This window comes from Schistocerca gregaria, chromosome 1 (assembly GCF_023897955.1).
Source record: "Schistocerca gregaria isolate iqSchGreg1 chromosome 1, iqSchGreg1.2, whole genome shotgun sequence".
Lineage (NCBI taxonomy): Eukaryota > Metazoa > Arthropoda > Insecta > Orthoptera > Acrididae > Schistocerca > Schistocerca gregaria.
In genome coordinates, this window is record NC_064920.1 from 158,676,631 (window position 1) to 158,691,158 (window position 14,528).

Consider the following 14,528-nt stretch of genomic DNA (forward strand, 5'->3'; position numbering starts at 1 on the left):
CAGAGTGACGTGTGTGCAGTCATCATTCTTGTTATATAGCTTTACAAGCAGAGAGCGATCCTGCATTGAGACAGTCATGGTGAACGTTGCAAGTGCGAAAGGAGGAAAAGCCTTGTAGCTGGTGTGTTGATACCAACTTCTATGGGTCGTGCGCATGACAGGTGTTTTCAGTTATGTATTTTGACACATACATATCAATTTTCACACTATTTTTTTTTCTTCTGCCATTCATTTTCCCTCTTCTACAATAATATTCCATTGCAATTTGGTGTCATTCTGACCAGTGGTGTTATTTCTACAGCATTTTGAAAGTTTAACTTTAACTATAATCACCCTGTACTTCTTATAGCTACCATATGTACTATTATAGTACTATGGATCTAAATGTGTACTTGTTGACCAATACTTTTCTTTAAATTTCTCCTGAACATCATGCAAAGATTCAAATTCTTCAGAATCAGCAGTTGTGCTGTGCCAGCTAATAAATGACTCAGTGTAAAATCTATTTTCTTGGAATCCCCCCACTTCTTGGGTAGATACTGAAAGAATAATCTTAAGAAATACATTGGAATTATCTCACCATCTGGTTTAAATTTCGGAAAATGTTTTGACCATTCCTTACCATTTCCTGTGTGCAATTCTTCTAGAAGGTCATTCGATAACCCTGAGTTAGATACAGTGGTCTTACTGCTTTCTAGCACTTCCGATAACTTCTGAAATTCATTATGACGATTAAAATTCTTCTGGGTGTTCCACCACATCATTGTATGACACTTAGTAGTGCCATCCACAGAACTAGTTGTAGTGCAAGTGGAGTCTACTTTTTCTTTTACCTGCTGTTTTACTAATGCTTGCAAATGCTTCTCCAAACTGGTCAAAGAATTTGGGTCACTAGTTATTTCAACAAGTTTGATTCTGCTCGATTTTGTTTCTGTGAGATTTAACTGTTTATACTTTCGAATTCATGAGTTTTATTTTGCAGTCTGACTCTTTAAACTGCCATCTTTCTGACCAAATCACATTGTTTTTCTATTTCAAGCTGTAACCCCTTAGGTAATTTTAATAAGGTTGCATTTATATTGGAAGTTTTACTACTTAAAGCTTCTACTTATGTAGGTAACTCCTCCCCTTGTGTTTTTAAATTTGCAATACTAGTTTACAACTCTCCTTTGTTGGCTTTCTTACTATCAGATAACTCTTGTTTAGTGGTTTTCATACTATCAGACAACTCTTGATTAATGGCTTTAAGGCTGTCTGACATTTCTTCCCGTTTCTTTAGTACTTCTGACAGACTCTTATTCATTTTGCATGTCATGAGAGGCATAAAGTAATAACAACAACATATATTCTCAAGGCCACTGGAATCCTGCGATTTTGTTTTCATATCAACACAAAGAATCAGTAGAATGTATACCTATCTCACACACAGATCACTTAAGAAACAGAAATAAATAAATTATCTTGGGGCTGTTTACAACTCACCTAATTGGTCACACAGTAAGCTCTGGTGATGCGTCATGCATGGGCAAAGCGATGTGGTGATGAGCTGCTTTGCGACCACTGCCATAGTCAGTTAACTGACTGCCACATTGCAAAGTGAATCCGTGCTGCCTTTGTGATTGGTGACTGCTGCCAATGGCATTGGAAGTTGCTGCTGCACTTATAGATCCATATCAGCATGCCAAAATCTTACATTTCCTCAATGTATTATTTCTTGACTCATATGTTGATGATTATTTCAATACTTAATTTCTTGTCGTTGACCTGGTAGTTATGGTCAACTTATTTGTTTAATTCTTGTATTGCGATAATTCACACTTATTTGGCTTGTACCAAATAAAAAAATTATTACTTCTTAAATACTGTAACTGCATTGGGCATCACAACATTGTGTGTTTGCCCATTTCTTCTTCACCGTTTACTTAGGTTGCTCTAAACAACGTCATATATTTTTTTGTTATTACCTAAAAAAAAAAAAAAAAAATTATGGAAGTGAAACATGGACGATAACTAGTTTGGACAAGAAGAGAATAGAAGCTTTTGAAATGTGGTGCTACAGAAGAATGCTGAAGATTAGATGGGTAGATCACATAACTAATGAGGAGGTATTGAATAGGATTGGAGAGAAGAGAAGTTTGTGGCACAACTTGACTAGAAGAAGGGATCGGTTGGTAGGACATGTTTTGAGGCATCAAGGGATCACAAATTTAGCATTGGAGGGCAGCGTGGAGGGTAAAAATCGCAGAGGGAGACCGAGAGATGAGTACACTAAGCAGATTCAGAAGGATGTAGGTTGCAGTAGGTATTGGGAGATGAAGCAGCTTGCACAGGATAGAGTAGCATGGAGAGCTGCATCAAACCAGTCTCAGGACTGAAGACAACAACAACAACAACCTAAAAATTCTTTGTGTTATTGCAAAAGCTCTCTTATTTCAGCACCTCTTATCTGCATCCTTCACCTTGGGTGTCAAAATGAAATGTTTAATCAGTCCTATCACAGAACTAAAAACGAAGTGTTTATGTTTCCAGTTATTGGCTGTAACTGAATCAACAAATTCATCAATGATCTGTCACCCTGATGCTTTTTGTGATCATTTTTTGTCTTACAGTCACCTGTTCATAGTTTCTTGGTGCTGTGGACCTTCTATGCATTGCACCACCTGACTTCTTCCCCATCAACAGAAGGTCGAGAGCTATCACATCCATTAAGAGACAAAAGAATTACAGACATTATGTACAGGGTGGCAGCCAGTCAAGTAATGTTTTAGGGAATTGGTTTAAAAAAATGTATTCCAAAGGCTCAGTCAAATCTTTACAAGTTTTCTCCCGGAGCTGTGCCCACATGATAACAGTTGCTCCCCTTTCAGAACCAAGGCAGTTCTGTCCAGTTAAAGCAGCTGACAAGAGACCCTTGAGCCCTCTGCTGAAATTGCTAGTGAATCATACCATCAGTTTTAACCAATAGTGTGTGTGGGATACAGGTCATGTTTGTGGATGCTGGAGCATTCTGCAGTACAGAACACAGTTGCTTCTTTCTTGTGATCCAGCCCTTGAGCAGAACAGATGCCTTTTTTGGGAGGTGGAGCCTCTGGCTCTGCATTCCATCACCAGTCACCAACATAAGTTAACATGAAACGACTCCCCCTCTGTCGACAACAATTAAGTTGTTTGTCCTCCTAGACTGGCCTACACCTGGTAACTTCCTATCCTAGGCACGCCCTTGGTATATTGTACACCGAAACATATTCTCTTTATTTTACATAATTTCCTGTTCTGTCATTTAACAGCAGCCCTGGATGCCCACTCACAAGTCCTGACCACTCGACCTCGTATGCATTGTCATCAGAAGCAGAATCCAACTGAGCCTATGTGGTCATTCCACTTCATATCCCTACAATCTGTTACACCCTGGTATTTGTACGAGATGATCAATTTCAAGTGTGATTCATTGCTATTATAATCATTGGACACTACATTTTTCATTTTGTGAAGTTTCTGAAAATTTAAAGCAAGCTGCCAATCTTTGCACACATTGATATCTTATCTAGGTTTGATGAGTTCTTATGCATGTTCTTTCAAAAAGTACTTCATTGTAGAAAACTACATCATCTACAAAAAGTCTGGTTACATTTGGGTGTCTGAGTGGTTGTGTGTGTGAATGTGTGTAATTTTTCTACAAAAATAGAGCAAAAACTTGGAAGCTAATATGAATGCTGTTTCCCGTTACACATTTCTGTGCTCCACACATTGGTTCACTATAAGTGAATGGTTGCCTTTCACTTCTTTTACCTTTTGCTCTGTAGTGCCTCAACACCTATCAGTAAGCAGTCGTGTACTTAAAAAGTTCTAACAGTGTTTTTAACTAAAATAAATAATCTGACAGCCTTTATACCACTTTCAATTATAGACTGTGAGATTTCCCTCACATGTGACTGCCAACTCCAGCAGCTTGGATCAGAATGCAACTGTCACGTGGAACGAAAGCAGCTAGCTTAAGGTGGTGGGGAAGGGGAAGGGATATCAGGGTGTGGGTGGAAGGCAAGAGCACTGTCTGGTGGAACATGCAGGGGCTAGATTGTCAACAAGCACAGAGTTGAGAGGCAGTGGGGAAGGGAAGTGGAGAGAGAGTGGATGAAAATGGAAAGCAAAAAAGGAGAGGAGTGGGAAAGGGGAAAGAGAGGCAGGTGCATTAGCAGGGAGCAGCACACAAAAAGGTGAGTGGACAAGATTATGGAGGAGGCGAAAGGACAAAGGGGATAGAAACAGTTAGGTGGAAGTTGTGGGGAATGTAGGTTACCATAGGCTGAGGTCAGGATAATTTCAGGGGAATGTGTTGTAAGGATAACTCTCATCTGATCAGTTTACAAAAGCTGGTGGTGAAGGGGATGATCCTGATGGCTTGGGTAGTGAAGCAGCCATTGAAATCAAGCAGGTTATGTTCAGTTGCATGTTGTGCCAAAGGTGCTCTACTCTGTGCTTTTGGCTGCAATTTGGCAGTAGCTCTTAATCCTGATGGACAGCTGGTTGGTAGACATATCAAAAAATAAAGCTGTGCAATGATTACAGAAGAGCTGGTATGGTTACTTTCGCTTGTGGCCAGCCACTGGTGGGATACGATAAGCCTGTGACAGGACTGAAATAGGAAGCACTGTGTGGGAGGATTTGGCAGGTCTTGTACCTGTGGCAAAGGTTTGGGATTGAGAGCTGCTTAGGGATGGACTAGGATGTCATGGAGGTTGGATGGGTGACAAAACATCACTGTAGGATGGGTGGGAAAGATAATGGGCAGGATGGCCCTCATTTCATAGCATCATGTTAGGTAATCAAAGCCCTGATGAAGTCTGGGGTGGTATTGGGTGACGAAGGGGCACTTCTTTGTAGGTGGTTCTTGGGAGCGATGGGAGGACTGGGGTGTGTGGAGAAATGGCACAAGAAACTTGTCTGTGGACTAGCTATGGGGGGCTTGGTGCCTGTTTGTGAAGACCTTTGTAAGACCCTCCAAATACTGAACAAGGGCATTATTGGCACACCAGATATGCTGTACCCAGATGGCCAGGCTTTATGCAAGGGATATTTTGGTGTGGGAGAAATGAGAGCTGTCAAAATACAGGAACTGTTGGTGGGTTTAATGTGGACAAAAGTGTGGATGGAGCTATTAGAGAAGAAGAGGTCAACGTCCAAGAAGGTGGCATGCTGAGTTGTGGAGGATCAGGTGAAACAGATGATATCAAGGTTGTGAAGGAGTGAAGACAGGGTGTCATGGACTGGAGTACTGATCACAAAGATGTTATCAATTAACCTGAGCCAGACCATGGGCTTGGATTTTAGGATGCTAGGAAGGTCTCCTCTAGATGGTTCAGAAACATTTTGGGATAGGAGGATGCCTTGTGTGTGCCCATGGCTGTGCTGCAGAAGTGTTTGTAAACCTTACTTTCAAAGGGGAAGCAGTTGTGAGTTAGTAAGGTGTATGAGGTATAAAGTAGTGGGTTGAAGTCTGAATGATGTTGGAAAAGGTAGTGTTCAATAGTGGTAAGATCATATGTATGAGTGTGTTGGCACTGCTGCATACTCACCTTGTACATGCTACCAAAATCCACAAAACCCCTACAATCCTGGACACCCAACTGCAGCCGGTTATTGTGCTCCCATTGAAAGAATTTCAGCCCTCATTGACCAGAACCACCAACCACATGCCCCTTAATCTAGTCTCGCACATCAAAAACATAACCACACATCCTACACCAACTCTCCACCATCCCCACCCTTTACCTCCTGGATCCCTACTGATAACAGCTGATGGTCCTTCGCTATACACCAACACCCCTCATGCCCACAATCTATCACTACTGAACACTACCTTTCTGAACATCCTTCAGACTCCAAACCCTTTACCTTATTCCTCATACACCTTACCAGCTTGATCCTAACTCTCTATTACTTCTCCTTTGAAGGAAAGGTATACAAACAAATTCATGACACAGCCATGGTGCCTGCATGGCACCCTACTATGCCAACCTGTTTTGGTGCCATCCAGAGAAGACCTTCTTGGCCTCCTAAAACACCAAACCCATAGTCTGGTTCAGGTTTGTATATGGCATCTTCATGATCTGAACTCAGGTCCAAGACACCCTATCTTCATCCCTTCACAACCTCAACATTTTCTCCTGCTTCACATGATCCCGCACAACTCAGCAGTGCCACCTTCCTGGACACTGACCTCCTCCTCTTTGATGATTCCATCCACACTTCTGTCAACATTAAACCTGCCATCCACCAACAGTTCCTGCATTTTACAGCGCTCATCCCTTCCACAGCAAAAAATCCCTCACACAGCATGGGTACCTGAGTATGGCATATCTGCCGTGAGAAGAACTCCCTTGCCCAGTATGCCAAACCTAGTTCATAAACAGAGCTCCATACCATTTCTCCACACACCCCAATGCTCCCATAACCACAAAGAAACAGCTACAAAGGAGTGCCCCATCCATCAACCAATACTACTCCAGACTGGAACAGCTGAACCACATCCTTCTTCAGGGCTTTGATTACCTATCATCGTGCCCTGAAATGAAATACATCCTAACCAAGATCCTTCCCACCACTCCTAAAGCAGTGTTCTGTCACCCACCCAACTTCCACAACACCCTAGTCCATCCCTATTTTACCCCAAAACGCAACCCTTTGCCACAGGGATCATATTTCCGTGAGAGACCCAGGTGCTAGACCTGCTCAATCCATCCTCTTGGCACTTCATATTCCAGTTTTGTTGTAGGCTTATCCTATCCCATCAGAGGCCAGGTCACCTGTGAGAGTAGCCACATCCGCTCCACTGCAATTATTGCACAGCTTATGACTACCAACCAGCTGTCCATCATGACAAACGACCATTGCCAATCTGTGACCAAGAGCAGGCCATCTGGATTGTCCCCTTCACCACCAGCTTTTCTGAACTGTGTAGATGGGAGTTATCTTTACATTTTCTGTGTTCCCAAATTCATCCTGCCCTCAACCTATGATAACCTACATTCCTCACACCCTCTATCCAACAGTTTCCACCCCCCCCCCCCCCCCCCCCCCCGTCCTATCAACTCTTGTATGCCTGTCTTTCCCCTTTCCCGCTCCTCTCCTCCTTGTTTCACTCACCTCCCTACCTCCCTGTCATACAGCCTGTTGATGCTGCACCTGATGCCAATCTGCACGGTCTGTCAGACAGCACTCTTCTCTTCCCCGACCCATATCCTGCTATCCTTTCCTGTTTCCTACCCACTCCAGATGGCTGCTTCCATTTTACATGACATACGCAGTCTCATTCCTTTCACGATTCTCTCATTTTTCTCTGTGGAGTCTCCTTCTGTCCTCAGTCCACTTTGTCCTTAGTTTCTTTGGGACTTCATTCTCCGACCTAACATTAGACTTGTATTTCTTGTCTCTGTATAAGTTTCTATCATGAACTTCCATTGAATGAATTTGAACTTTTCCTAGGTTATCCACACTATTATTGGCTTGGCCCCTTGTATGTATGAGAGAATTCTGTTTGCGTGTCTTGCTGATAGTAGCCTGCTGATGTGTCCATAGAATTTTAACTTATTTTTCTGACATCTGCTGCTAAGTTTGATATCTTCTCTGTTGTTTTCCTAGAGTATAATCTGTAACCCTCTACTGCCAGCTTCGGCCAAGAATTTTTCACATGATTTTGCATTGTTCCTTCAGTATGCTTTCCATGTCACTTTTTGTATGGAGTATTAGTGTCTCACTTGCATACATTACCTCAGGCTTGATTATTTTGTTGTAATGTCTGATCTCCATTTGAATGGACAGACATTTCTTTATATATATGTGTTGTGTTCTGCCATAGCCTCTCTTCATTTTTTGTATCTGAGTCTTCTGTGAGACCTTTTCTCCTCCCACAGGTTTGAAGATTTCAGCTATATATTTAAAATGTGTAACTCTATTTATCTTGCTGTATTATGTGTCTAATTTATGTATGTTTAAATTTGACCAGACCCGTCACACTCCTGAAAAGAGATTTGCAGGCCAACTTTTTTTGCACATTCTCATAGTATTTCTATTTGTTTGGCTGCTTAGTTATCTGGGAGTATGGTCAGGTCATATGTGAAAGCTAGTTTTGATATTTCTATCTCATTCCGGTGTCATCCTAGATGTGTTGGTTTCCAAGGCCCTTGAATTTACCCTCCTTTTTCTCATTCCCTCATTACTTTGTCCAGAACTAGGTGACACAATAGTGGGGATAATCCATTGCGTTGCTGTACTTTGATCATGAAAGAGCCAAAGACAATGTCACCCATTAATTTAACGGTTGATGTTGTGCCAGCCAATATCTGTTTGATTAGTCACAATGTTTATGGGTAGAGTTCCTGTTTTTCTAAGATGCTTGGTCAACAGAAGCATATGCTGTCTTGAAATATATGGAAGTGCGAATGATTGGAGTGTTCCTGATAGCCTTGTATTTTAAAATTATTTTCAGACTGAAGATTTGTTCTGACATGAATGACTGGGGTGACTTGTAGCAGAGAGAGTCCTCAGTAATTCTTTACATTCACCTTCTCTCCTTTCTTGTGCAGTGGTGGGTGGATATGCAATCAGAAAGTTTTTCTCTTTTTCAGATGGCTTTGATTATTTGTGTAAATTCCTGTAAAAACTTTGGTCTGAGGTTCTTTAGTAATTCTGTGATGATATGGTCTCCACTGGATGTCTTGTTGTTCCTTAATTTAACTATATGTTTGTAGATCTCTTCACATGTTCCACATCCCCTCTGAAACCAAAGGACTAATTTCAGCCACATGTGGTATACACGTCACCCTTACTCTGGTAAGAACCACTGTAGAGGAAAGAATACCTTCCTATCAAAGGAGTGAGGACAGGTGTGTGCATTGTGTGCCACCACCCAGTACCACCCTGCCTCGGATGGTCCGAGTTGGTGTGGGCTCACAGATTACGCTGTTTTCCCAGGGCCTGCTTGGCCATGGTGGCATGGCGGACTCCACTGTACCAGACCGACCCCACGGGCGACCAGGCTGACAATAGCACATGTATCGCAGTGCAGACTGGACTCATTGAGTGACTCGCTAGCCTACAGAGTCATTGCCACTTGTCATCTTCAGATAGACTGATTTCTTCTGTGTGTTCTGCCTTGAACTGTCACTGACTTGGACAAAATTTAGTAGAAATACAAAACATTTATCGTGTCTTTCTTTCTTACAATAATGTATTACCATTCATCTTTTTGAAGCACCTCATGAGAAAGGAGTTGTGCAATCCAACAAGTATTTCATTTTATTTGCTGTCTCAAGGTGAAGCATTTGCACCTAGCACAAGATGAGATTGCCTGCTAAAAATGGCTTTTCAGGATATCCAAAGAAATTGTTCAAAAAATAAACTAACAATTGTTGTAAACATGTCTTACATGGGCTGGTTTATCAATGCAAGCTTGGATGGCACAAACAAGTGAACATCTTGGACTTGTGATGTGAAACTGTTACATGGTCCAGCATTTGGTCCTCCTTTCATCGTCCCAGAGTAACATTACGAGTCAAGATAGCTGTAACGGAACTTGAATAGCGTAAAGTTATCGTTAAAAATGCACGCCGCGCAATTTCTTACGATTTGGTCGATCATAATAACATGCTTTTGAATACAATTAAAATATAACGGCGATACCTATTTAGTGTTATTGGAAATAATATGTAGTAAATTAATGAGTAAGGTAGCCGATCCTATAAGAAGGGGTAAAATTGGGCATATTAAGGTGTTTTGCTTTATATCGACTAAGCCGATGATACGGCGTCTTTTTTTTCCGTTTACTCTTAGAAAAAAAAAAAAAAAAAACAAGTAAAGAAGTGCTAATTGTACGTGGTGAAAAATATAGGGACGAATTTTAAATAGCTACAGTGTATAATCAGACTAACAAATGGACATTCAGTTACGAGAAATAGCGGATAATGAAATGTGGTCATTAAACTGAGTACACCTACAGGGCGGTCAATTCCGGGATGAGTCTATTCGCATCTCACGAGGGACGCGGTATTGAGACCATTTTTTTAAATTATATCACGGAGAGCGGGCTTCAGTTTATAAAAAGGAGAAAAGCTGTATCATTATCATTGACTGTTGGTGTCAAGCAACCAAAACTGTTAATCAAAGGGTTTCGGCGAATGAGTGGTGAATGCGAAATGAAACTGTTAACGAAGTTATGTTAAATAAAACAGAAGAGACAAGGCAGTTTGGTCGTATCTGTTATTATTCCATAAACTGTAACATTTCTTCTCATTGTACGAAGCCTTTATAGACGATCATTTCGAGTTAAGTTTTGGGGACCTGGTCAAGAAGGGACAGTTCGTAGATCCTAACTACTGAAGCTATTCAGGAATCAGGTGCTACCGTGACCGTTGTGTGTTGTCAATGGCTTAAGGACATCATATCTCATGCTCTAAGATCGACGTGCCTTTCCTCTTGGTATAACGGTGCCTCACGGTAACAACGACAACGCCGACGACGAATGAAGAAACGGTAGAAGTGGCGCCCAACGTGGGGCTCGATCGAGGAGGATTGCTGCATCGAGTCGAGTGTCATCCGGATTCACGAACCCTAGAGTTGGAAAATATTGTAGCTTCCAGTCAGTCTGTCCAATGAAAGAGGCATTCTTCAATAATCGCTAAAAGTGAGCGATACTACCAGGTATGATTAAAATAACTGTATAATTATACAAAAAAAGGAAGTTGAGACTTGTGATTTTCGTAGATAAATATTTATAAATACATAGTGAAAATAAGTGTATGTCTTGGTAGTGAATAACCATGTCAAAACAAACGAAAAGAATACATGATAATGTGCAGGTGAGTAGAGTAATGAGTAAAGAGAGAGAGGAAAGTGAAGAGGATATGGATGATGCATCCCATGAGCTCAATGTGGGACAGGAGACATGTACAGATAATAATACAGTTATTGATTTAGAGCCGTTAGGAGATTGAAATACAATGACAAGTAAGGTAAGCAGCGTGGGAGAACATAAAGATCTTGAGGTTTCGGAAGTAGATCAGCAAGTTGATCCTCAAAATGGAAATATTAATCAAAAAATGTTTGATATGCTGGTATTAATAAATACTCAAATGGGTGTAATGAATGGAAGGCTTGGTTTACTAGAAAAAGGTAATAAGCAATTAAAAGAGGACAATCAAAAGTTAAATGAAAAATTTGACGCCAAATTTGGTTCATTAGAAGTTAAAATGGATTCTTTGGAAAGCAAACTGAACACCTTTGATTATAAACTGGAAAATACTAAGAAAGAATTAAAGGCGGACTGGGAGACTCAATTAAATGCGAAATTTGGAGAGCTAGATGTAGAGTTTTCTGACACCTTAGAAAGGCAATATAATAATTTAATGGGAAAAACTTCATGACGTATAAAAGAAATATGAGGTAGTTTCGAGGAGTTATGATGGCCTGTCCAATAGGATGGTTAAGTGTGAAAGCAGCTGTTTCAATGTTAGCGCACAGATAGAAAAGCTTCCGAAACAAATAGTCGAGTTTGAGTCCGATGCTCGTAAGAGGACTAACAAGTATTTAGTAGATCAAACTAAAAGACTTGACGAAGATCTATCTCAATGGATAGAATTAAAAGGAAATGAAATTATAGACAAGGTTAAGACTACTATTGGATCCCAGCCAAATGAAAATATCAATGAGCACCTAAGTAGAAATGATGAATGAATTAAGCTCTTCACTGGCGAAATTCAGAAAATAAAAGACAAAATAGTTGATGAGTTACCTAAATGGCAAAAGGAAACCAATCATAAATTGGGGGAGTTAGAACGAAATTTATCACAAAATTTGTTGACAGAGGATGAACGTTCGGAGAATAGGTCGAAGAAAAACAACCGAACATGTGATAATATGAAGTACAATTGTGGTGAAAATTTGCGTTGGGAAGTTGATGATTCGGTTGGTAAAGATGATGATTCTTTTGGTCAGCAAGGATATTTGTCTTCTTTAAAGGTGGAGAACAGAATTCTTAAAAGTAGACAATTCCCAACATTCTCCACTGAAAAGAACAACCTGCACCCGAAAATCTTTATCAATAATTTCAAAAGAATATTTCCACGTAGCTGGTCAGAACACGGCCGACTTCAATTTATGTTCTTGTTGTCTTCAGTCCTGAGAACTGGTTTGATGCAGCTCTCCATGCTACTCTATCCTGTGCAAGCTTCTTCATCTCCCAGTACCTACTGCAACCTACATCCTTGTGAATCTGCTTAATGTATTCATGTCTTGGTCTCCCTCTACGATTTTTACCCTCCTCGCTGCCCTCCAATGCTAAATTTGTGATCCCTTGATGCCTCAAAACATGTCCTACCAACCGATCCCTTCTTCTAGTCAAGTTGTGCCACAAACTTCTCTTCTCCCCAATCCTATTCAATACCTCCTCATTAGTTACGTGATCTATCCACCTTATCTTCAGCATTCTTCTGTAGCACCACATTTCGAAAGCTTCTATTCTCTTCTTGACCAAACTACACTCCTGGAAATTGAAATAAGAACACCATGAAATCACTGTCCCAGGAAGGGGAAACTTTATTGACACATTCCTGGGGTCGGATACATCACATGATCACACTGACAGAAGCACAGGCACATAGACAAAGGCAACAGAGCATGCACAATGTCGGCACTAGTACAGTGTATATCCACCTTTCGCAGCAATGCAGGCTGCTATTCTCCCATGGACACGATCGTAGAGATGCTGGATGTAGTCCTGTGGAACGGCTTGCCATGCCATTTCCACCTGGCGCCTCAGTTGGACCAGCGTTCGTGCTGGACGTGCAGACCGCGTGAGACGGCGCTTCATCCAGTCCCAAACATGCTCAATGGGGGACAGATCTGGAGATCTTGCTGGCCAGGGTAGTTGACTTACACCTTCTAGAGCACGTTGGGTGGCACGTGATACATGCGGACGTGCATTGTCCTGTTGGAACAGTAAGTTCCCTTGCCGGTCTAGGAATGGTAGAACGATGGGTTCGATGACGGTTTGGATGTAGCGTGCACTATTCAGTGTCCCCTTGACGATCACCAGAGGTGTACAGCCAGTGTAGGAGATCGCTCCCCACACCATGATGCCGGGTGTTGGCCCTGTGTCCTCGGTTGTATGCAGCCCTGATTGTGGCGCTCGCCTGCACGGCGCCAAACACGCATACGACCATCATTGGCACCAAGGCAGAAGCGACTCTCATCGCTGAAGACGACACGTCTCCATTCGTCCCTCCATTCACGCCTGTCGCGACACCACTGGAGGCGGGCTGCACGATGTTGGGGCGTGAGCGGAAGACGGCCTAACGGTGTGCGGGACCGTAGCCCAGCTTCATGGAGACGGTTGCGAATGGTCCTCGCCGATACCCCAGGAGCAACAGTGTCCCTAATTTGCTGGGAAGTGGCGGTGCGGTCCCCTACGGCACTGCGTAGGATCCTACGGTCTTGGCGTGCATCCGTGCGTCGCTGCGGTCCGGTCCCAGGTCGACGGGCACGTGCACCTTCCGCCGACCACTGGCGACAACATCGATGTACTGTGGAGACCTCACGCCCCACGTGTTAAGCAATTCGGCGGTACGTCCACCCGGCCTCCCACATGCCCACTATACGCCCTCGCTCAAAGTCCGTCAACTGCACATACGGTTCACGTCCACGCTGTCGCAGCATGCTACCAGTGTTAAAGACTGCGATGGAGCTCCTTATGCCACGGCAAACTGGCTGACACTGACGGCGGCAGTGCACAAATGCTGCGCAGCTAGCGCCATTCGACGGCCAACACCGCGGTTCCTGGTGTGTCCGCTGTGCCGTGCGTGTGATCATTGCTTGTACAGCCCTCTCGCAGTGTCCGGAGCAAGTATGGTGGGTCTGACACACCGGTGTCAATGTGTTCTTTTTTCCATTTCCAGGAGTGTATTTATCGCCCATGTTTCACTTCCATACATGGCTTCACTCCGAACAAATACTTTCAGAAACGACTTCCCGATACATAAATCTATATTCGATGTTAACAAATTTCTCTTCTTCAGAAACGCTTTCCTTGCCATTGCCAGTCTACATTTTATATCCTCTCTACTTTGACCATCATCAGTTATTTTACTTCCTAAATAGCAAAACTCCTTTACTACTTTAAGTGTCTCATTTCCTAATCTAATTCCCTCAGCATCACCCGATTTAATTTGACTACATTCCATTATCCTCGTTTTGTTTTTGTTGATGGTCATCTTATATCTTCCTTTCAAGACACTGTCCATTCCATTCAACTGCTCTTCCAAGTCCTTTGCTGACAGAATTACAATGTCATCGGCGAACCTCAAAGTTTTTATTTCTTCTCCATGAATTTTAATACCTACTCCAAATTTTTTCTTTTGTTTCCTTTACTGCTTGCTCAATATACAGATTGAATAACATCGGGGAGAGGCTACAACCCTGTCTCACTCCCTTCCCAACCACTGCTTCCCTTTCATGTCCCTCGACTCTTATAACTGCAA

General features: G+C 42.3%; 1 long non-coding RNA gene across 1 annotated transcript in view; it reads right to left on the bottom strand.

The window, feature by feature from the left end:
* Nucleotides 1-1,937, bottom strand: part of LOC126335370 (uncharacterized) — a 54,791-nt gene extending 52,854 nt beyond the window's left edge. The window contains exon 1 of the long non-coding RNA XR_007564863.1: nt 1,483-1,937. This is a non-coding gene — a long non-coding RNA (uncharacterized LOC126335370). The remainder of the gene's footprint in view (nt 1-1,482) is intronic.
* Nucleotides 1,938-14,528: the final 12,591 nt, after the last annotated feature.